A 25,657-nucleotide genomic window follows, 5' to 3' on the forward strand; every position below is an offset into this window, starting at 1 on the left:
GAAAGAAAGAAAGAAAGAAAGAAGAAAGAAAGAAAGAAAGAAAGAAAGAAAGAAAGAAAGAAAGAAAGAAAGAAAGAAAGAAAGAAAGAAAGAAAGAAAGAAGAAAAGAAAGAAAGAAAGAAAGAAAGAAAGAAAGAAAGAAAGAAAGAAAGAAAGAAAGAAAGAAAGAAAGAAAGAAAGAAAGAAAGAAAGAAAGAAAGAAAGAAAGAAAGAAAGAAAGAAAGAAAGAAAGAAAGAAAGAAAGAAAGAAAGAAAGAAAGAAAGAAAGAAAGAAAGAAAGAAAGAAAGAAAGAAAGAAGAAAGAAAATTTTTTTAAAAATTCTAATTTCAATATTCATAGTCTTGTACACTCCTTCATGCAGAGCTGATAGTTTTCATGCTACAAGGGGAGGGTGAGTCACTGCAGCAGAGACCATCTAGCTTGCAAAGCCTAAGTGATTTACTGTGATCTTTACAGAAAATGTTTGCTGACCTCTGCTCTAGGAAAATTATTTTGGATATACATAGATTTAAAAATATGGTGGAGGGAATCATACTCTGAGCCTATGACATAATTATATTATTATTAATATTTGAGAGAGAGAGACAGATTGGGGGAAGGGTCAGAGGGAGAAACAGAGTCCCAAGCAGGCTCCACACTCAGCGCAGACTCACAGAGCCTGACTGGGAGCTTGGGTCTCATGACCCTGAGATCATGAACTGAGCTGAAGTCAACAATTAGACACTGAACTGACTGAGACACCCAGGCTGCCCGTATGTTATAATTATAGAGCAATGGAAAAATCATGCAGAAAATTCTGATAAAATACCCATCTTATTACTTTTTAATCACAGGTCATATAGGAAAAATCTGATACAATGGATTTATTCTAGTAGGTGGATATAAGATGGTAAAATGATTCTGTTATTTCTAGTCTTATAAATGAAACTGAGCCCAAACACAGTTTGGGGGGAAATGATCAGGTAAAACATGTAAAATGATCATGTAAAATATAGGTTGCATTTTATTTTATTTTATTTATTTTATTTTATTTTATTTTATTTTATTTATTTTATTTTATATTTTATTTTATTTATTTTATTTTATATTTTATTTATTTTATTTTATTTTATTTTATTATTTTATTTTATTATTATTTTTTTTTTAGATTGCATTTTAAAACTGATTCTTTTTTTACTCTTCTGTGAAGGTCAGGGATACTAAATACTCCAGATCACCTTCAGTAAGAACACTGCATCAGCATATTTAAATCTTTGAATTCCATTACTTTCTGCTTTCTTGGGAAAGCTAAAAACCACATTTTATGGTAGATACCACTGGAAAATTGAGTCAAAAATCGGTCTTATTAATATATAATCACAACAGTCATAACAGCACAGCATAGCTTTTAAAACCGTAACATTATATTATCTGTATGTTTATATATTTCCTACATATGCTGTAGGATTACTTGTATTTTGAATAGAATTATGCCTTCAAGAGAAAGAGGCAGTCTGTACTAATGCCGGTGCCATACTAAGGGAAATATTATCCATACAATGTTTCTATTATTCCCCTCTATTAAAAATCTATTCATTAAACAATCTGCCATGCTTTCCTTAAAAAAAAGAAAGATCTAGTACTAATTTTATCATAAAAGAATAAAAATGTCAATCTCTGAATACTCAATAAAGAGAAAAATACATCCTTTCTTTAAAAAACATCAAAATAGCAGATTTAATTATGTCCCCAAAGGTTTACTGTGTATGTAAAGAAAACTATTATTTATTTTAAATGATATAGCTGAGTTCATTTTAAATAAACCCTGAGAACATAAATCTGATTCATTCATAAGAGCTGAATTTGAGTGTATTTATGTAACAAAAGCAACATTTATCTTAAAAGGGATTAATGCACTATTTCAAGTAAATGAACAAGTATTCGTTAGTGACCTTCCAAACATTGTGCTAGTAGCAATAATTACTATTATTAATAAAATGCATCCTTCAGTGTATATTGACTGGTTCAATTTACTAAATATGCTGATTTTTACATACCTCTCCAAGATTATTTTGTAGGGAAAGTCTACTTTGCATGAGAAAATCAAGATGATATGCAGGATAACTACATTTAGAAGGACTTCACAAAATATGAGATTTGTAGGGACCCATTTTTCTGAATTCTCTCATCCACCTAAAGCCAGACATTTTGTGCAGATCATCTCATCTTCTTCATCCAGACGATGGAAAATATCTGATATCTTTTATTCCCTTTGCATGTGAACACTCAGTAACTATCCATTTTTCATTTTTAATCTATATATATATTTTTTTTTTCTTTTCAGTAGTGCAATATTTCTGCTTTCTCCCCATTCATCTTTTCCACCCAAATCCCAATCTGCTCTGAGCAATCTCAACCTTGCTTGGCTGGAAACACCCATCTGATAAGAAAGACAGGATAGTCAATCAATGATGAGCCACACATAAAATTTAATACAAACTAAAATGTATGGGGGTGAAAAGAGAGGGGAAGGGACATCCCTGAGGGAAGCGAAGGGAACCAGACCTGTGATGGGGGTGCAGCCATGGGGCAGGGAATTAGAGAAAGAGATAGGTTGGCAGAGTCCACTGCTGCCCAGGGAGGGACAGGAGCTCTTCTCTTCATATTGCCTGAGGGCACCTACCCATCAAGACCAATGCTGGCTGTGCCTGCTGGAGGGGGGGTGGGGAGAAGGGGAGGTCCCAGGCCACCACATGTCCCATGTCCTCGGCTTTTCTGTCTCTGAAGGGAAGCCTGCAGCTCCAGGGGAATAGAGTGCCACCGAGAACTTACTGATGCCCAGGACTTGGAAAGATCAATGATCACTGACAAGACTTTCATCTGTGTTTTCCACGGGTCCTGAGCAACAGAACCTACTGGGTAGGTTGGTATCACGGTGCTTCAAATCCTTCCATCACTCCAAGTCCAACTGTCTACTGTCAGTGTGATCTGAGTCTCTGTGCTCTTCCCCCGTTACAGGCTCAGGACTTGACCTCCTGGCTGTTTCCTCTACAGTATCTCTCTCCATCCCTGCCTCCACCAGGGCCTCCCACAACCTCATCCCCATGGTCTCCTTCAAAGCAGTTTCCTGATTCTCAGCCTCCCAAGACTTGATGAAACTTGCTTACCACCCTCAGATACATTTTCTTCAAACATCACACAGTTTTTCAGGTTAGTTCTCCTCCTGAATACCTTCTGGATTCCCATTAGCTCAGAATAAAGTCCAGTCTCATCAGTCTCATTATTCACGGTTGGGTTCGATTGATTTTACATTCCCTGTCTGACTTTGCAGTAGTCTGTTCTAGGTGGACCAGTTTCTACTTTGTGTTGACTTCTTACCTATCATTGCTGATTGCAGCCCTACCCTTCAAAGTAAATGCCATCCACTGCAGTAAAACACAAGTCCCAGGATGTTCACCGGCCTTGCACTCTGCGGGGGTTTTGGTGGTAAAGCTCTGCACACATCCATCGTGCCCCATTTATACAAGTTATCTCATGTATAACTTTAGGGAAATAGTTATATTTGCATTTTTTTTACTCTATTTTACACTGTTTTGGGAAAAGATACATTGAGCTTTTACTGATGTTTTAGCAGGAATAAAAACAACACTAAATAATCACAGGGAAAATTATGCCCCTTTAAATCACATAGAATATACTTATAAATGTAGAAGAGAATCTTAAAAATAGGGAGTCTATTACACACTAAAAAATCCTTATTTCCCAAGAAAAGTGGTATTTAGTAATTCATAATTAAAATGCTTAAACAAAATATAAATATTTTACTTTGCTAAACTTCACTTTGTAAAACTCAAATGGATTCCAAATTGTAATTGAATGGATGTACTGGATAATATTTTTAGGTTGAAATAGAATTTTTAAATCGTCTAGCCTTAAATTATATTTAATAGATGTGGTTAAAAAAAAACTGTAACCACAGAGAATCTTATTATGTGAACATGAGTCTACTCTTTTTTGGTTTTTGTTTGTTTAGTGCCAATACTTATGGAACACATTTGCAAGCAACCAGAGAGAGGTGCTTGTTGTGGCTTGCAGTAGAATATTAAGGGTTTCAGAGTAAGATGCACCTTCCTTTGTATCTTGGCTGTCTCAAATGATAAGCCTGGATTACAGAGTCTCCATAAGCCTCGGGTGTTTACAAAATTTTAATCAGAATTACATATTCATGAATGTGAAGAGTCTAGTAAAAAATCTGGACAATAGTAATTTATGATCATTCATAAGCCCTATTATCTTTGGATTTCTACCTACTACATTATATGACAGGATCCAAAAGATATATGTGTTTACCTGCTGAATGAATAAATTGGTGAATTAATGAATAATTAGAAGGATTCAAAGTATATATCTGGCTATTAAAGAATTAGTAAAATGTAAAGTTCATAAAGAGTCCATAATTCCTTAATGATTGTTATAACACTTTCAAAAATTGGCCTTATGAAGTGTTGTGGTGTAGACAATACTAATTTTATTCTCATTTACCATTGCCTAGCCTATATTTGAAAAATTATGTAGGTATATTATACAGGGGTGTGTGTGTGTGTGTTTTCTTTCACAGACCTAGACTAGTTTAATATTTTTAATATGTATTAAATTTTACTTCTAAAAATTAATAATTATAACCTGAGTTTGAGTGGAAGATCTAAGTTGAATAGTGACCAAATAGGTGGGGCACATCTTAGCAGCTTTTAAATTAACTCTTTTGTAGAGAAACAATTTGAAATTACAAATTAAAATTATTAGCTGCCATATGCATGCATCCTAGTTACCAAGTCTTTGGACTTTCCTTAATATAATTGAGAGATACATATTTTCACAGATTAATGGAATTTTGCCCTAATCTTTGAAGGGGGTTATGACTGGAAAAGCAGAGATTAAAGAGTTTTGCCTAGAAAGCAGCACATTTTCCTAATATATGGAGAAGTCTGACATTGGGTAGATCGTAGATATAAAAGAAATGTCCTCCTTTTTAACCTACGTGGTCTCTTTGTGACAACTTTCCACATTGAATATACGCCATTATATACACTACCTTTGATCAGAAACTCACAAACCAGTTGGCAAGGTTAAACAGTTCACTCTCTGCCTCCTCTTGCATGCAATTAGGGCCACCTTTCGCCTTTTTCCAAGTAGCAATAGAGGCTCTTCCTGAGAGGATGTTAGGAGCTGATGGCCAGCATGTTGGAAGAAAGTGAAGAGAACATTCCACTGGCACGAACAGGATGGCACATGTTTTTGCCACCTCCACAGCATGTTGCTGGTTAAACATACTAATTTCTCCTTTAGGGGCCCAATATTTCACAAAGATTCCTCAATTATGGCAAAGCGAGGAGTTTTATCATCAGTATTTTTTCATGGAAGTCAGCCTCTGTCTTTGAGTATTCTTTTCTTCTAATGCTGACCTTGGCCAGACAAAAAGAGAAGGGATACAGAGTTGGATGGAAATATAATAAATCCAGAATGTTACAAACATCAACTGTCATTTTTAGGGAAAAGAAATCATCAAGACCTGGGAAAGAAATCAACCAATAGAAAAGGTTGACACAAAAGATACGTGCAGGGGAACTCCTTCATCTTTGGTTTTAGTCTTGTATTTCAGTGACACATTAGCAACACATTTTTATGAGAACATTCGCTGTGTCATTTTCTCACAGACATGCTTCAGGCAAACTAAAATCAACTTTGATTAATTATTATTGTTTGTTATCTGTACTCAATGTTTGCAATGTCATAAAGTGTGTCTAAAAAATATAACTGGGGATTTGATATCTGTGCAGTTTTCTCTCAGAGGAATGAGTGAAAAGATAAACTCTGAGTTTAAATGATTTATTTTTCTTCTTGTTTATGTACTGGAAGAGGGATATTTTTAAACGGTGAAAAAGAACATTGCTTCTTGGCGCCTGGGTGGCTCAGTCGGTTGAGCATCTGACTCTTGATTTCAGCTCAGCTTATGATCTCAGGGTCATGGGATTGAGCCCCACACCGGGCTCAGTGCTCAGCTCGGAGTGTGCTGGAGATTATCACCCTCTCCCTCTGCCTCTGCCATTCCCCTGGTTGTATTCTCTCTCTCTCTCTCTCTCTCTCTCTCTCTGTCTCTCTCTCTCTCTGATAAATACATAAAATCTTACAAAGAAAAGAAAAAACAAAGTTTCTAGAATATTGCTTCTGGAATCAAGGAAAATATTTAGGCATTGAGATATTTTTAAACACACATATAGTCTCATCTCACCATTAACTCATTCAACACATCCTTAGTGGGATACTTGTGGATGCGCAATTGATCTAAACCATGGAATGAGACTCAGGCTGAGTTTTAGATAGAAGTGAAAATGGATTTAATGGCCATGTTGTCAAGCCTGAATACTGAATGCCTTGAGAAAAAGGATCAGTCTAAAAAATCACGTCCAGGAGGGCAGAGTGGTAACGAGAACTGAATCCATGTTGAAGGGTCAGTTAGAGAGGACAGGTACAAATAATAAGCAATTTCACAATTCCAACCCTAGAGATATTAGCTCAAACAGATGGAAGACATCTTTTATGGAAGGCTAATAGCCAAGCCATCAGGCAAAATAAGTAGTCCTTAAAGCCACACTAGGTTACAGAGTAAACTTCCTACAACATACCCATCTATAAAGATAAATATGACCCAGTTCCTGGCTTAAAGGTTTGGATAGTCCATTTGGGAAAACAGATGAGTTATCTGGTATAATAAATGTTATGTTGCTTTCAAGGCAAAGTAGGCAGATGGAGCAGAGAGTCAGTAAATCTGCAAGGAATGGAGACAAAGGAAAACTTCTAGGAAAAGACTCCGGAGCTGTTGTTTTGTTTTATTTTAAAGACTTTATATATTTATTTAAGAGAGAGTGAAAGAAAGAGCACGAATGAGGGGAAGGAAAGAGGGAGAAGCAGACTCCCCACTGAGCAGGGAGCCCAGTGTGGGACTCAATCCCAGGTCCCTGGGATCATGACCTGAGCTGAAGGCAGATGTTTACTGACTGAGCCACCCAGCTGCCCCTTGAGATGTTTTTTTACAGATGAACAAGATGCTGGACAAACTCTACGAAAGACATCGAGGCATCATATGTATGTTTTCTTTGAGTAACTTTTGTATGTTAATCAGGTTAACTTTGAGTAGGTGAGTTTGAACATGGAATACTTCATAGACCAGGCTCATAGATTTAACCATTTTTAAATTCCTTTTTTTTAGTGTCTATTTTTCAGAAGGAGTACTCTAAGAAAACAGTAAAGTTTTATGAGGCAGTGAGACCACCTAGGAGACTGCTGTGCTTGTCACAATAATAGAACATGGAGTCTTAACCAAATAGCAAAGCTTGTAGGAAGGAACTGATGAAATAAATAGCTAACAATCAATCAGATCTACTAATCAACAGAACTAATATGTAGAATAGGAGGCAGGATATCCAAGTTGCTTCTTGGCTTACACAATTAGAAAGGTGAATAAATAAAGGAATGTAGCGGGATGATGGCTATTATAATTTTAGAGATGGGATTGAATATCTATTGGACAATCAAATGGTCAAAACCAGGATGAAATAATCCTGCATTAAAAAAAGAAACAAAACTAATCCACTCAAATCATAAAGACTTTCAGTAGATTATTAATTTTGGTTGTATTCCTGGAATTTTCATTATATGCCTTCAATTTTTTGTTAGATTCTATAATTTATTTTGACTTAAAGGGAACAATAACTATCACTAAAGTGAATGAATTCTATCATATTACCTGTTCTGGGAAAACAAGTAAAAATATAATGCACTATACTACTTTATTGATTATTTACATGTGCAATTAATCACAGAAAAATTATATGGTCAATAGTTATTCAAACAACCTTCAGTAAAGCTGAATTTTAACATCCTAAAATAATTATAAAAGCACATCTATTAAATTCAAGCTAAGAGGGGTATAGAATTATATCCATTTTTGATAGTGGTTTGCTACTAGCTGCCACAGAATCCTTATTGGTTTTCTCCCATCTATCACAGCATCATGTATGAACTGTGGATGACTAGAAATTACTATTTCTGATTTCAGTAAATGAGCCCTAGCCACACCAGCCCTTAAAAGCAGGCCTTTAAGTCTGCATGCTAAAGTGATAAAGAGAAAGTAGCAAGTGGAAGTTCCTTTCAAGGATTCATATATATTTTCTTTTTTAAAAAAATAGATTTTATTTATTTATTCATGAGAGACACAGAGAGAGAGGCAGAGACACAGGCAGAGGAAGAAGCAGGCTCCCTGTGGGAACCCTGATGCTGGACTCGATTCCAGGACCCCAGGATCATGCCCTGAGTCAAAGGCAGATGCTCGACCACTGAGCCACCCAGGTGCCCTATATTTTCTTCTTACATACAGATAGATTCATTCAACATGAATCCTCTGATTATTCATTTCTCCTCATGTATTCTAAATAAGCCAGTTTAAAACAAAATCGTTATTTTTGTTTTCTTCGTCACTTATATTCTATCTAATTGGATGTGTGCCATTTTATTATTAATTTTGTTTAATATTACTGAGGGGAAATGTCAATCCATCTTTTTTTTTTTTTTTCAGTGAGAAACAATGCTGTATTTTGGGCTCTTAAAACCAAGCATCTTGTCTCTAAAACACTAAACCGCATGGGTTGGCCCTCATGAGTTAAAATGTTAGCCACATTAAGAATCCATGTTCTTAATCAGGATGAAGATGAGATATTTTGGTTTCTAATAAAATTTCAGCTAATATTTGTGTGTGTTACACTTAAATATTAAAAAGAAAACCTCATAGAAATAATTTAAAAGGATATAAAGGAAGAAATGCAACAGCCCTACATTAAAGGGTTTGAAATATTTCAAGCATTGGCATCCTTATTCTTAAATCTTCCATTCCAAAGGAAAATACAAGCATTTGCACTATACCCAAGATTGGATCAAAAAAGTAGACATAAGCTTATTAATCACTTATCTGAAATTTCCATATAACAAAATATGCCATAGACTGTAAATTCAGACCTGGATTTTGCCTCAAGAGGATTGGGAGTGTATTTTTTTAAGATTTTTTTTTTAAGACTTTATTTATTTATTTATGAGAGGCACACAGAGAAAGAGGCAGAAACACAGGCAGAGGGAGAAGGAGGCTCCCTTCAAGGAGCCAGATGTGGGACTCGATCCCAGGACCTTGGGATCACACCCTGGGACAAAGGCAGATGCTCAACCACTGAGCTACCCAGGTGTCCCAGGAGTGTATGTTTCAAGGAAAAATATTTATACATTTTTTGGGAGCTGTACATGTTATAGGTCAAACTAGGATAGACAGTGAACAGGCTACAGGAATATAAAAAGGAAGTAGGGAATGGAAAGTATATTCTCACTTGCTCAAGTGAAATTATAGCTGAGAATCTCTGGTTACCAGACTAACACCTGAGCTTTGGTTCCAAATTGGTTTTGGTCTAACACTATAATGAGTATGGAGATTGTAGAAGGTCCAGGAAATGAGGTAAGTTCCTGTGGAAGGAGTTATGTTATATTTTGATTAAATGGAGCAACCTGAAGAAGGGAGCAAGGAGGAACCTGAAGGTCAGAGAGCCACATAAGAAGTGGAAGAGTGTCCATTGAGTACTTTCTCCTAGATTTCTTGTTTTTTAGGCATATTGTTCTGTGAGAGGCAAAGAATACTGCATTCTAGATAGAACTTGAACTCTTTTCCTTGTAAAATTTGGATTATTTTCAGAAGTTGGTCTCATCATCCCTTAAAGAGATTTGCTTGATCCTGAAGCCTGGTGAATTTGTTCTATAAAAAAAAAAAAAAAAAAAAAAAAAAGGAAGCAAGCAAGGAAGTGTTGCCCAAGAGTGAAGAAGTCTAGTTGTTGACCACACTGTTTGTCTAGCTCAGGGAGAGAAGGGAGATAGTGTATCATGGGGTAGGGCACGTCTTCATCCAAGGAGGAGGCTGGAGAGAACTCAGAGCAACTTTCATGGAGAACACCTTGACCCTGTTAGAAGAGGACAATCCAGCAAAAGGCAGAGCAAGGAAACCAACTAGCACAAATTCTTCTTGTCCAGTCATATATGATGCATTGAGGGAAATGGGGCTCTCTGTGCATAGTTCCAGAAAATAAGGAGTATCTATAAACCAGTTGTCTCTAACCTGATGAATATACTCACTGTGCAGAGATCCCCCCACAACCAACATGCAGATCATTAAAACCGACTCTTGGTCATAAAAGGAGTGTAGGCACGTAGAGAGATTTTATGAAAATCAATAAACAAGGCAGCCAGAACTGTCCACGAGTCCATGCATCCCCTGAAGTCCCAAGACGCCCACACTCAGCAATGATGCCTCTGCCTCGTCCTCTGGCCACTCCTCAGCTTCACAAATACAACTTCCAAGTTCAGTTCCCTTACGTAAGTGGCCAAAAGACCGAGCCTAATTCACAGGGCTCCTCATGCCTATATGCTTGCATTGTACGTGTGCATTATTCGTATCAAGGACAAAAGCAACATTGTAATTCAAGGGGATGAGACTTTTTATAAGTGAAATTAGGAGATCTTGACATCATTTTATATCCTTAAGAATGTTCTTTTGTGGGGAGGAGGGCAGAGGGAGAGAGAGAATCTCAAACAGGCTCCACACCCAGTGCGGAGCCCAACATGAGGCTTAATCTTACGACCCTGAGATCTTGACCCCAGCTAAAATCAAGTCAGATGCTTAACTTAACTGAGCCACCCCGGTGCCCCTCCTTAACAATGTTCTTTATATAATCTGTCAGTATCACAAATAAAAACATTAAAAAAAAAAGATTAAAATTTCAAAATGTTCTTTCATTGGTGTCAACAGCAGTTCCATTTTGTTACAGATATGGAAAATGAAGAATATTTTACTTATTTATTTTTTGATGGTTATATAAGTTCCTGGACTTACTGCATTTTATCCAAAATTACACATTTTTATGTGGAAAATGCAGAGTTATTTATTTGTTCATCTGGGTGGCAGCTGTGATTTTGGTATATGAATGAGGGCTCTGTAAATTTTCTTTAAAAAGGATGAGAATTGGGGATCCCTGGGTGGCTCAGTGGTTTAGCACCTGCCTTCAGCCCAGGGTGTGACCCTGAGGTCCCGGGATTGAGTCTCACATTGGGCTCCTGCATGGAGCCTGCTTCTCCCTCTTCCTGTGTCTCTGCCTCTGTCTCTCATGAATAAATAAAAAATAAAAAAATAAAAAATAAATAAAAAGTTTGAGAATAATGGAAAGCAAAATTGAATTCAGAAAAAGAGATGAAGAAAATGTATATATTTTCTTTTAACTTTGGTAATTAAAACAGTTAATTTGAAAGATGCCTGTACATACATGCTGTCTCCCAACTGCTTCAGCTAGGAGTATGCTAAACAAACATTTAAACCTCATGAAATTTAAAAGACACATGATTAAGCTTCTTTACATTAATGAAACTATAGCTTATTGTACTCTACAGTTTTAAAATAACATAAAATATCTGGCATTACTTCTTTGGATAGCAAGCCCAAAATGGAGTTCTGATTTGAGTTTTGTTTTTTTAAGGTAGATTCCCTGGTAGCCTCTTTAGGCAGATAAAGATTTCCATTCATGTGCTAACCAACCAACTCATAATGCAAGATGTTATCATTCACCAAAATTTTATGTTCATATTTTTTCCTTACTAAAAAATAACACATACATAAGTATGCCTAAACAATATGTTGTTTAGTATTGTTTCTTTTCTTTTTTTTAATAATTTTTATTTATTTATGATAGTCACAGAGAGAGAGAGACAGGCAGAGACATAGGCAGAGGGAGAAGCAGGCTCCATGCACCGGGAGCCTGATGTGGGATTCGATCCCGGGTCTCCAGGATCACGCCCTGGGCCAAAGGCAGGCGCCAAACCGCTACGCCACCCAGGGATCCCTCTTTTCAAAATGTATAAAAACAATCTCATTTTATAAATAAAAAATCATTCTGGGACTTGCTTTCCTGACTCACGGTCAGGAATAGCTCGTATAAATACACGAATTTAAGAAACTCCTATAAAATACAGTTAAATAGTTGAAATTTGATTTAATAATTCAAGTAATAAAAAGATAGCTGCAGACAAAAAAAAAATAGTTATAGAATCTGTATTTCATGGCTCCCCATCCATCATTCAGTTGCCTGTGCCTCTCCATGTACTGAGAAATTTTCTAACCCTTTGCTTACCAATACCATTTCTATGTGGTATTGGTTAGAGCTCCATTACGTAAGTGGAATAAATAATAATATAATCACTATTAATTTAATCACATATAACACAGTAAGCATTATGCTGAGGGTGCTGCAAAAAATTAAACATTTAATAAAAATTCATCAGTTAGGATAGGTAAAGATATGCTGTGGTAACAAACAAAAAGAAATAAAACAGGCTCAACGCAACAAGACATATATATACTCTTGTTCATTCTCCACATCTGAATGGTTCTGCTATTGAAGCTGCTCTGAAAAGCAATTTGGCAGAAGGGAATAATGAGACAGTCTGCAGATGGAAGGAAATGTGGTGAACGATACACTGGCACTTGCATTTTTTCTTTCAGAGGTGATTTTCATTAAATTCCCTTTTTATCACAAATATCACGGTTGGACATCATTTAAAGAAAACGAAAACAGAAGACCTGCAGAAGTACAATCCTGTAATGTGCCTGGATGGAAAACTAGAAGTATTCAGTATCAAGTCTAATAGCTGACCTCCCTCAAGAAAACATTCTGAGAGACTCATTATCAATATTTGTGAAAGAAGGTGAGATAAAGTACAATTAATCAATATAAAATCATTAATCCAGTAATTCTTGGAATGATATGAATCTATTTCCAAAGCCCTTTCCTCTATTGTTAACATTTTAATTGGATCTTAAATGTAGTTTATTAATCATAAATCAGTTTATTAATGCCCTATTTAATACTTTTTTTAATAATCAGTTTATTAGAGCCTATCATCATTACATCATCATTACCAAGTGAATGGAGCTCTTCTTACAAAGTATGTATTCTAGAATGTAATGACCATTACCAAGTTGCCCAACACAAGAACTCCAATAGTATGGACACCGCACACCTGCACCTCTCTAGCGGCCCACCCCTCCACTCCACTCCAGGAGGGAATCTCTCTCCCAGCTGCCACACAAGGGCTAACCTTACAGGCAGACCTTGCTGAGGACAGCACTCTCAGGTTTCGGTGCACCATACAACTAAATTGCATTTAACCTGGATATATCACATTTTCCCTCTCATTGGAAATTCACAAACATCATGAATGATGTTGACAAACCATGGAGCTATCTTAAACAAATATATTTTCAAGAAACCACACATCTTGGGGCACCTAGGTGGCTCAGCATTTGAGCCTCTGTCTGCCTTTGGCTCAGGGCGTGACCCCGGGTTCCTGGGATCAAGTCCCACATCAGGCTTCCCGCAGGGAGCCTGCTTTTCTCTCTGCCTGTGTCTCTGCAACTCTCTGTGTGTCTCTCATGAATAAATAAGCAAAAGCTTAAAAAAGGGGGTAAAAAGCCACGTGTCTTAAAAACACAGCATGCTTTAAGACTTTAGGTTGAGTCTCTGAAATGTACACAACAGAAAGAAAGATGGGCAAAATTGACAGGAGAGTGCCAGGTCACAGCCTAGTGTCACTTTTCTTCTTTTTAAAATTAATACTTGGAATGATAGAAAAATCCAAAGACGCCCAAGTCTACACAATATAATATTTTAAAAGCCTTTAATTTGATAAGACACATAAGTCTGAAATTACTATAGTCCTATTGTTTCCTAATAATAGGAAACAGGGACAGGTGTTTTGCTGGTTTACCCAAAATCATGTAAAGGAAAACTGTGACTATGTTGAGACATATGATGGTGAAATATATGTAGACAGGATTTCAGTAAACTGTGGTTCTTTTGAGTATATGGAAGTCCTACAAATCTTCCCATCATAGCATATGCTACTTCCTTGTTCTGAGCTCTGTTTCTTCCTCCATCACTTATTTCTGCCTCTGCTTATCCTACTCCTATTCAAAGCTCAACTCAGAACTGTTCTTTAAGAACAAAAAGAAATCAATCAATCAATTGATCAATAAAAAACATAACACAGCTGACTCCATAATGATTTAGTTAGCGATTCTGTTTACCCATAATATGCTTTGGCAGCTTTGGCAGCTTTGGCAGCTTTGGCAGCTTTATGCGTTTTCTTTTCTGTCTGTGCCCCTACCAGTGCTGTAAAATCCTAAAGGGATGTGCTAATTTTCTATGGCTGTTGTAACAAATCGCCACGGACTACACAGCTCAGAACAGACAGTTCTGTAAGACATAAGCCTCACTAGCCTAAAATCAAGGTGTGGGCAGGGCTGTGTTCTTTTCCTGCCAGGGTCTACAGCAAAATATACTTGCTTGTCTTTCGAGCTTCTAGAAGCTTTCCACTTTCCTTGGCTCGCGGTCCTTTCTCTATCCTTAACAGTAGTGACAGCCAGATAATTTCTTCTCAGAGCACATCACTCTCACTTCCACACTCACAGTTCCCTCCCATGCAGAATTAAACTGTTTCAGTTTTCCACTTTTAAGCCCTATTGATTACATTGAGTCCCCTGCATAATCCAGCATAATCCCTTTATGCTGAAGTCAGATGAGTAACTTAATTTTACCTGAAATCTTAATTGTCCTTTGCCACGTAATGTAATATACTTATAGGTTCTGGGAATTAGGATGTGGAATCTTTGGGGAGCTATTACTCTGTTTACCCCTAGGGGAGATAATGATTATCTGGTGTGTGTCATGAGGTCAATACCTGTGGTATTGAAACAATCAAATTTCAGGATATATGTAGCTCATTTTATTCAGCACCGTGGACAGAAGCTTTTTGTTTGTTTTTGTGTCTCCCCCTTCCCCCCCCACCCACCCATCTGCAGCAGGTGAGGACCTACTCCATGGACAATATCCAGGTCAATTTGGCTAACTAGTTTATTACAAATATCTCCTACCAAAGAGTTATTTTCAATTCTTCTGTTCATGTAACAGATAAGGAAACTATATCCCAGATAGGGAAAAGTGATATTTTTCAAGATCATTCAGCATAGGTCTTCTCAAATCTTAGCCTTGTCAATTCTGGATATCCCTTTGGCAAAATAGTCTTATAAAAGTGGTCTCCGTTATTGATCGTCTGCTCTCAAAGTCACTTGAGGGGATCACTTCAGCTCTGAGATTACCAGGAAGCACTGTGCCTCACCATTGTCTATGCTATGATTTCATCTCAATGTTTCTAAATTTGCAACTCTTCAAGCATCACAATGATATTTTATGGAGGAGATATTTGCAAATGACATACAGAACAAGGGCTAGTATCCAAAATCTATACAGAACTTATCAAACTCAGCAACAACAAATCTAGTCAAGAAATGAGCAAAAGTGGGCAGCCCGGTGGCTCAGTGGTTTAGCACTGCCTTCAGTCCAGGGCCTGATCCTGGAGACCCGGAATCAAGTCCCACATCAGCCTCCCTGTATGAAGCCTGCTTTTCCCTCTGCCTGTGTCTCTGCCTCTCTCTCTCTCTCTCTCTCTCTCTCTCTCTCATAAATAAATAAAATCTTAAAAAAAAAAGAAAGAAATGAGCAAAAGACATGAACAGACATTTCTCCAAAGAAGACATCCATTGGCTTACAGATGCATGAAAAAATGTTTAACATCACTCATCATCAGGGAAATACAAATCAAGACCATAATGAGAGACCCCCTTACACCAGTCACAACGATTAAAATGAATAACTCAGGAAACAACAGATGTTGGCAAAGGTATGGAGAAAGGGGAGCCCTATTACACTGCTGGCGAGAATGTGAACTGGTGTAGCCACTCTGGAACAGTATGGAGTTTCCTCAAAGAGTTAAAAATAGAGCTACCCTACAAACCAGCAATTGCACTTCTAGGTATTTACATCCAAAGGATACAAATACAGTGATTCAAAGGGGTACCTGTACTCAATGTTTATAGCAGTAACGTCCACAATAGCCAAACTATGGAAAGAGTCTAGATGTCCATTGACTGATGAATGGATAAAGAAGATGTGGTATATATATTCAATGGAATATGACTCAACCATCAGAAAGGATGACATCTTGCCATTTTCAACAACATGAATGGAACTAGATGGTATTATACTAAGCAAAATAACTGAATCAGAGAAAGAGAATATACGATTTCACTAATATGTGGGATTTAAGAAACAGAACAGAGGATCATAGGGAAAGGGAGGGGGAAAATAAAATAAGGCAAAATCAGAGAGGGAGACAAACCCTAGGATACTCTTAACTATAGGAAACAAACTGAGGTCGCTGGAGGGGAGAGAGGTGGGGGGATGGGGTAACTGGGTGATGGACATTAAGGAGGGCATGTGATATAATGAGCACTGGGTATTATATGCAACTGATGAATCCCTAAATTCTACCCCTGAAACTAATTATATACTGTACGATAATTGAATTGAATTTAAATTTTAAAAAGTGGTATTTTATTTACAGAAGTCCTTAATATCCTGATGTCACTCTAGTTCTTCATAGAAGTAGGGGGACTACTTCATTCCTCTACTGTGTGTTACATTTTATAACTTGAACAACACAATAGATCTACTTAAACTCTGGGAATATAGGGTCTCTCACACACACATAAAAATATTTTTAGTTTCTTATGACCATATGTTTTAGACATATGTTTATGAGACTGGGCTGGTGTACAAAATTCAGGGGGAAACTATGCATTTCACCTTTATATTTTTACTATCATCAAATGAATTTGTTCAGAAAAGGAGGCTATGGTCTACCAAATAACTGACAGATTTATAAATAAGATTATTCTTTCAAAACTCAAATTTGGACTGTGGAGTAAGAAATCTTTCCCAGGAATCTCTGCACATTGTTAATATATTCAGAGCATAGATGGTTATCTTCACTAAAGGCATTTAGTAATAATTAAAATCCTAATGTTCTCAGGTAAAATTTTACCCAGACAGGAACGGTAGAGAAAACAGGGAAAATAAGATGACTAATGGGATTAGGATGGTGCTCAGCTTCAGTTCTTCATACCTGTATCCCCATAACATAACACTTCTGCCCTTTAGCCCTCATGTCCCTTAAGGAGGACAAACACTGCTAGGGAGTATTACTTTTAATCTTTCCAAATTAACAGTTGTATTTCATGTTTTCATATTGAATTACACGTGGGTGTGGAAATAATGCATGATCATTTTCCTTACACTTAATTTTTTAAAAATTGCATATATGCACATTTATTAATAAATTAAAAATCCTATTTTTGTTTTATATAATGCAGTCACCACAAAATCTAAAATCATTTTTAATTTCTATAGTTTGTAATATGATTTATAGGAATTCAGACAAACATGATTTCAAAGAATGAGTCTATGAAGAAGAATACATATATTATTTGGACTTAGATTCCTAAAATCTTATTTGGTCAACAGATTAAGAGTTAAAAGGTATTTATTGAAGCAAAATCTAAATTTGCTCATTTTATATTATTAAAAAGGAAGTAAAAGGTCTAAAATCTCTAACTTTTTAGAGAAACATTCTTCATTCTAGAATGCTAGATTGACATTCTATTATTTCTCCATTATTTTGACTTTAATTATTTTAACAAATTAAACAAAACATCAATGTCTATCTTTCTTGGGAAAAATTATGTTTCTTATTTTGTAGTAATATCCAATATATAATTGTTATCTTAGCAATTACATGTTTTATTTTTTTTAAAGATTTTATTTATTTATTCATGAGAGACACAGAGAGAGAGAGAGAGAGAGAGGCAGGGACATAGGCAGAGGGAGAAGGAGGCTCCATGCAGAGAGCCTGACACAGGAGTCGATCCTGGGTCTCCAGGATCATGCCTTGGGCTGAAGTCAGAGCTAAACCACTAAGCCACTTGGGCTGCCCAACATGTTTTAATATATAATTGTCATTTTATCAAATGTATATTGGACATTCCTATAAAGAAAAGCAAATTCATTAACTTGTTACCACATTAAGTAAAGGATCAGAGAGTAATAAAAATTAAACGTATTTTTCTTTCAACACAAAACAAAACCAGAATAATTGTACATTTGATAATTTTCTCCCACCTTGGTGATCTTTTAAGAAAAATCAGGGCAAAACATTCAAAATACTTACTGTTATCGTGGCAAAAATTCAACATCATTCTGAATCGACTACTTGCTCTTTCCAACTCAATTTGCCCTCAATTAAACTCATGATATCCCTGCTAATTGTGGTCCTTTTAGTTTCTGTCTCAGTGAATAGCCCTGTTCTCAAGACGACTTATCCCAACTTTGCCTCCCTTTACTCCCCTCACTCCCTCCTGGTTTTTAATAAATCACACATCATATGTGATTTATTATCACATATTTATTAAAAATATTTTAATTTATTAAAAATCACATCACACATCATATGTGATTTATTATCACATATTTATTAAAAATAAATTTTATATTTATATTTTAAATATAAAATATTTATTTTATTTTAATTACAAAAATATAAATAGACACACATAACTACCACTGTCTCCTGCTTAGACTATCCAAGGACCTGTATCTTGCCTGTGGGGTTAATATTCTCTACCAATCCTATGGGAATCCATTCTTCTCACTATATCTAGCGATCTGTATTAGAACAAATGGGATCACGTTGTCACACTGTTCCTTTCACTCCTGCTCCTGCTTTTACAACTCCGATGGTTTCACTTACTAGTAAAACTAAAATGATCACTGTTAACCATCAACAAACCCAGGTCCCTGCCTACCTCCTCAGCTTCATTAGCATTTGATCTACACTGGCCTTCATTCAGACACTAAGTCATACCCTGCTTAGTTCTGATCATGGGGCCTCACATGTTATTCCCTCCTTCTGGAATGAACTTGCCCCAACACTTGGCATATAGTAGCAATCCTATAAAAGTGTGTTGGATAAATACATAATTAAATAAATGAATACTGATGAAAGTGATTAGTAACTCAGATATATTACATAGGATCTAGCAGATATTCAATGAGTTATAGAAATTATAGAAAAAAATATTCACTAGCAGAGATACAGTGATTCATAGACAACTTATTTCTCTGACTAGAACAATCATGATCATGTCCTAAACCAGGATAATCATAATGGCTCAGTTTAGAGGTAGCAGTTCATTTCTCGTGTTCTTAATTCCATATATATATTTTGAATCCATTAAAACTAAACAAAAAGCTAAAAATGCATATCTGGCAATACATAACCCAAATGTTTTTTCTATAAAAGTATCAGCCTTTACTAAAGTGACTTTGACCCAAGGTCATTCCTTGTAAACATCTCCTGTAACCTTCCAATGTGAAAGAGAAGAAGGAATGGTGATAAAGTTTGATAAACCTATTCTGACATATGAGTTTTCTTTTCATTTATTTTAAGAGCATCTCTTCAAATAACTTTTTATATCAAACCTGTTCAAAATTATTTCCAAATCTCAAACCTGAAAGAATGTTCACAAAATACTTAAGAAATATATTTTAGAAGGGCCAGCAAAGATATTACCTTTCCTTCTACTTTTATATAATGAAGTTCTACAATAGAATTGTAGAATTGATCAGCATAATTTGCTAATATATTCCAATCAAGGTGTTGCCAGACTTCTGCATTATGAGAAGAAAGTCTTATTTTGAGATTCTTTGAAGTTAGAATATAATTTTCCTTTTGTGCATACTTTTGAAATTCACTTGCTCCTATATATCTTTCATTAAAGAATTCTTTATTTATTTATTTATTTATTTATTTATTTATTTATTATTTTAATTTATTTATTTAGACTTTTTTCCCCGTTAGAGCAATATGTCTTTGTAGTTTGGTATAGATTCAAAAAAAAAAAAAAAAAAAACTCCATTTAAAATATGGGTATAGGGGTCTTCCTCCTGACTGGTCTTTTGTGTGTTCTCAGATCTGCCAAAGCAAGATGTCTTCAGGAAATGCCAGAAGTGAGTCCCCTTGTCCCCAGCTGCAAAGTCAATGCCATTACACCAAATTGTCAGTTTCTGACTACAAAGGAAAATATGCTGTGTTCTTTCACTCTCTTGACTTCATCTTTCTGTGACCCATAGAGATCAGTGTTTTCAGTGACAGAGCAGAAGGATTTAAGAAACTCAACCATCCCGTCAGGTGGCTGGGTGGCTCAGTCAGTGAAGTGTCTACCTTCGGCTCAAGTCATGATCTCAAGGTCTTAGGATCGAGTCCCACATTGGGCTCCCTGCTTAGCAGGAAGTCTGTTTCTCCCTCAGTTTTTCCCTCTGCTCATGCTCTCTCTGTCTCTCTCTCAAATAAATAAATAAAATCTCAAAAAAAATAAAAAATAAAAAATAAAAGAAGAAACTCAACTGCCAATTGATTGATATTTCTGTAGATTCCTATTTCTGTTCACCTGGTATGGATCCACACACCCAAGAAACAAAGAGGACTGGGATCCATGAACACTCCCTTCCTATCACACCCCAAGCATACTATCGCTCAGGATTATGGAGTCTTAAGGCTGATGAAGGTACCTCGTGCATCTTTATCATTGAAGATAAAGGTATCTTTCAGCAGATCTCTGAAAACCTCCCTGGTGGCCACTCTGTGGATGAGACTCAGACTCGTTCAGTTTCCTGATAAGCATGAGGAAGTATGCCCAGTGGGCTACAAGCCTGGCTGTAATGCCTTCAAGCCTGCTGTCCAGAAGAGCAAAGGATATTTCTCTAAGCAGAAGTGAGCAGTGGCCCATGTTAGGGCCGGACTGCAGTGGGAGACCATGAAAAATCTCTTTTGTACTATTGTCATCTTCAAACACAATATTTCAGACTCAGTGCAAATGTGGTGTGGGACAGGACAGGCCTTTCCTGCAGGGGCCGAGGAAACCAGCTTTTCTTCCTCTGGAGAGAACCCCCTGAGTTGTGCTATGGGGCAGGCCAACTGATGTGCCCAGTAGTGGAGCATCACTGCTCATCTTTGTTTCTATTAAACTTGAGTGAAGGGAAAAAAATTAAAGAAAAAAAATATGGGGACACCTGGGTGGCCCAGCAGTTGAGCATCTGCCTTTAGCTCAGAGTGTGATCCTGGAGTCCCAGGATTGAGTCCCACATCGGGGTCCTTGCAAGGAGCCTGCCTCTCCCTCTGCCTGTGTCTCTGCCTCTCTCTCTCTCTCTCTCTCTCTCCCTCTGTGTCTCTCATGAATAAATAAATATTTTAAAAATAAGAAATAAAATATGGTATATGAATCACATAGGCATAAAATTCTGAATGAGATTCAGTTATTTCCAAAGCTTATTGAATATGATTTTCATAGTCTAAGTTATTGATTTTTTAAAAAATATATTATTATTTACCAAAACATGTCAGAAATCTTAAATTGCAATATTGCATATCACACTGTATTTTGCAAGGTCAACCAGAAGTACTAGTACTCGACATTTCCCTGTCTTGGGGGATGTTCTTGAACATCTTCTGTTTTCGAAGTGCTTTTGCATAAGTTTCTAGTTATTACTTTTTTTGAAAATTTATTTATTTGAGAGACACACAGAGAGAGAGAGGATGCAGGGAGAGGCAGAGGGAGAGAATCTTCAAGAAGATTTTCTGTGGAGCCTGACACAGGGCTCGGTCCCATGACCCTAAGATCACAAAACTAAGAGTTGGACATTAAACCCACTGAAACACCCAGGTGCACCAGTCTCTAGTTATTCTTATTAACAATTCCATCATTAGCCAGTTGTTACTTCAAGTAATCTCCAGTGATGGGACAGGAGTAATAGAAAATGCAGAATTAAAGAGTTTCTTTGCAAGGCTGTTTGTAGGATGTCTCTTAATATCAGCATGAGCACCACACTTGGAAAACTCATGAAGACTTCAGTAAATAGAAGCTGATTTTTATATGGCCTGAATACATAAGTCAGTCTCTCTGTGTTTTTTTTTTTTTTTTAATGTCAGGGAATGAAGGAGTTAATATTATACAACAAACAGAAGTACATGATAATTTTCTTCAAACATGCTTGTGGAGATCTGCTCCCAAAATGCACATTTAAACTGGCTGAGAAAAGGGACTTCTGCTGTTGGGGTTGGTGGAGACGAATGTGGACTGCCTGTGCTGGCTCGGGTCCAGTGTCAGCAGTTCCCCAGGCAGTCATCCTGCTAGTGGTTATTGTGTGTGTTTTTCTTTATCCTGAGAATATATCTCACTTTACATATTTAAATAAACTCCCATGGAATTGATAATTTATCTAATGCTATTTGGCAAAGGTCCTAGTTTGAATTTAAATCTTGCAAATTTAGAGATTAAATTGAAAATGTTTTCAAACTTCATTATCATTGATAACGAAATTGGATGGCATCTCCTCTAAAGTGCTCATCTGATAATATAAAGAAACTTTAGAAGTATTGCAGTGTGTGTGCGCGCGCTCTGGGAATTTTTTTTCTTTTTCTCTAAAATGCTATCCTAATTCCTTTCTGCAATAATGAAATGGAAAGTCCAGTTAAGATTACCTTCTTAATGTAGACCAAACTGTTAGAAATATGAAGTGACTGAAACCAAGAAGGTGCTTGTTGTACTTTCTAGAATTTAAGTTATTTAAAAGGAGGGAGAAAGATAACAAGAGTAGAGTGAGTGCTATAGAGAGAGAAAGAGAATGAGAGAAAGATGGCAAAGAAGCAGGAAACAGAACAAATAGGAATGGAAGAAAGGGTTGTGGGAATTAGGGGGAAAATGCAAAGAAGAAAGTGATTAGAGAACCACCTCACATCTCACATGAGTGAAGAAAGAGTAGTAAGAAGGAACAAAAGGAAGTTCCCAAATACACAAAGGGACTAATCAAAATTGACACAATTGAAGGAGGTAGAGAAAATAAGACAAATATGGAGAAGGTACAGATAACCAAATATGTACTGAGTTTCCCTATTATACCAGGGGCCATAATAAGTTTAGCTGAGAAATTCACAGGCTGGATAAGCAAAAAATCCTACAGAGAAGTATAGTACCCAGAAAGAAGTATGAAGAAGGCATATGGTCGTTCTAAGGAAGGTGAGGTCCATTGAAGATGGAGTAGGTGATTGCATGTGTGTGTGTAAATGTTTACAGGCAAAGGGAATCTAAATAAATACTGAATAATGATGAGAGTAAGTCTACCTTACTTTAACTTGAAAATGGTAATAATTGGGCAACCCGGGTGGCTCAGCGGTTTAGCGCCATCTTCAGCCCAGGGGGTGATCTTGGAGACCCGTTATGGAGTCCCATGTCAGGCTCCCTGCATGGAGCCTGCTTCTCCCTCTGCCTGTGTCTCTGCCTCTCTCTCTCTGTGTGTGTGTGTGTGTGTCTCTCGTGAATAAATAAATAAAATCTTTAAAAAAAAGAAAATGGTAATAATTATTGTAACATACCAAAGCCCTTGTATTCATCACTGCCCATATGCTGAGACGCATATAAGCAGTTCATATGCACAACTTCAGTGGATCCTACCAGCAAACTATTCAGGGCTGCATTACCTCTGTTTAACAGCTGGAGATCTGGGTTTTAGTGAGGTTGCATAACTCATCAAAATGCATACATTGATTGTGCCAGGATTTGAAGAAGGTCGGACTCCCAAGCCCATGCTTCAACCACCGTGCCACAGAGAACCTTCCATCTCCACGCGCCATCAATAGTATCATCTGTTCATCCTCCCGTGTTCCCCTTTGCTTCAACTGCATACACAATGTATAAAATATAACAGGTTTGAATCTAAGGCAGCTCGTCCCTCATTTTCCAAATCACTCAAAACTACCTCATTCTAAAAATCTTTCTGGACTCACTACAGCTGACACAGGCTTTGACACATTTCTACGAATGCCATCCTTTTAATGCCAGCCCTTCATGGCCTACAGTATATTGATGTAGCTGTGTGATCCGTTTGTTCCTTGCACTGATGTTTCATATGAACGAGGCTGCAGCATTCATGAGGCCAAAATTTGTACCTTATTGATATTTGCATCTCCAGAACGTAGCAAGAAGCTGGCACACCGGAGATGTTATATATATATATATATATATATATATATATATATATATATATAGAGAGAGAGAGAGAGAGAGAGAAATATAAATATAAAGAAATATAAATATAAATATATATATATATTGAATAAATGGACAATAGGGATTAATCATGGCTCCATAATTATCCAGGGTTCCATTAACCAGGGTCTATATTATGCAACTTTCATGAGTCCTGTAGAACTCTGTCCTAAAGCCATGGAATACAGTAGGTAAGACTGTGCCAGCCTGTGCCATGCTGCTTGAAGTACGATCAGGACTCTTAGATGTAAGGTGATCTGAACCAAGAGACCTTGATATCTGTAAAGCTTCAATTTACTCATCTGGAAAACAGGAGCAATAATAGGATTTTTCTCATGGGGAATTTAGACAAGATTATATAAATTGAATAGGAGAATATATACTTTGTGTAACGTTCCTTTTTTTTTCTTTTTGGTCTACTGGAAATCTTGTCTTCCCAGAGGGTCTTTTTTCTATAGCACTGCCATCCTATTTTTTTTAAAGATTTATTTATTTATTTATTTGTTTATTTATTTATTTATTTATGATAGACATAGAGAGAGAGAGAGAGAGAGAGAAGCAGGCTCCATGCCGGGAGCCCAACGTGGGACTCGATCCTGGCTCTCCAGGATCGCACCCTGAGCCAAAGGCAGGCGCTAAACCGCTGAGCCACCCAGGGATCCCCTGTCATCCTATTTTAAAATACATATACATATACATATACATATACATATACATATATTATGTGCATTATACATAAATATGCAACATGCGTAGAGTGTGCAGTATGGATACAGAGTCTGGCACTGCAAGTGCCGGAAATCACTTAGCGGCAATTATTAGAAATCTGATGTGCAAAAAAATTTTAAAGATTTACAAAATAAGTAAAAAAAAAGAAATTTGATGTGCACATATTAGATGTTGCATATGCTCACTCTACCTGAATAGATGAATGGATGAATGAAAATAATGATCGGAATTCATTATTAATATTTCTTTTAAACACTGTGTTCTCTTCCCTGTGGGGATATCATCAAAGTGTATCCTGTGCCCAGCAGACCAATGGTGGCCCAATCATGGACACATCCAGTGTGGACGATGGAGCTAGCATGGACTTGTTCACACATGATCTCACACTCTGTCTGAAGAGCTCTCATCAGTATTCCAACTGCTCAACAGAGACACTTAATAAACTCAGAGTAGCTGGACAGTTGTCACTGAACTGTCTAATTGAGTGGCCCTGAGGGGCAGTATAGGGTCTTACATGAGCAGGAAAGATTAGCAGCATGAGCTGGGCTACTGATACGGGAATAAACACCCCCGTGTGATCTGCCAATGTTGTGAACAAATGCCCAGAAGGGCGGCTGATAATTAGAGAAAAGAAAGGGAGGAAGTGTACGAAAGGAAGGATGGGTTCAGTTTGAGTTTTCCACAGACTTTTCTAAATGACACACTATGATGGGATAAATGCCAGCTGAATCTTTAAGAAATCTTTAAAATCTGTTAAA

The 25,657-nt window shown here is 36.8% G+C and overlaps 1 protein-coding gene and 1 pseudogene across 1 annotated transcript in view; one reads left to right on the forward strand and one right to left on the reverse strand.

The window, feature by feature from the left end:
* The window catches only part of PCDH15 (protocadherin related 15), an 876,905-nt gene that overhangs the window by 706,003 nt on the left and 145,245 nt on the right, over positions 1-25,657 (reverse strand). The gene's annotated exons all lie outside the window — the stretch shown is intronic.
* Positions 20,055-20,843, forward strand: LOC140619842 (peroxiredoxin-1 pseudogene; annotated as a pseudogene).

The sequence above is a fragment of the Canis lupus genome, chromosome 27, assembly GCF_048164855.1.
Source record: "Canis lupus baileyi chromosome 27, mCanLup2.hap1, whole genome shotgun sequence".
Lineage (NCBI taxonomy): Eukaryota > Metazoa > Chordata > Mammalia > Carnivora > Canidae > Canis > Canis lupus.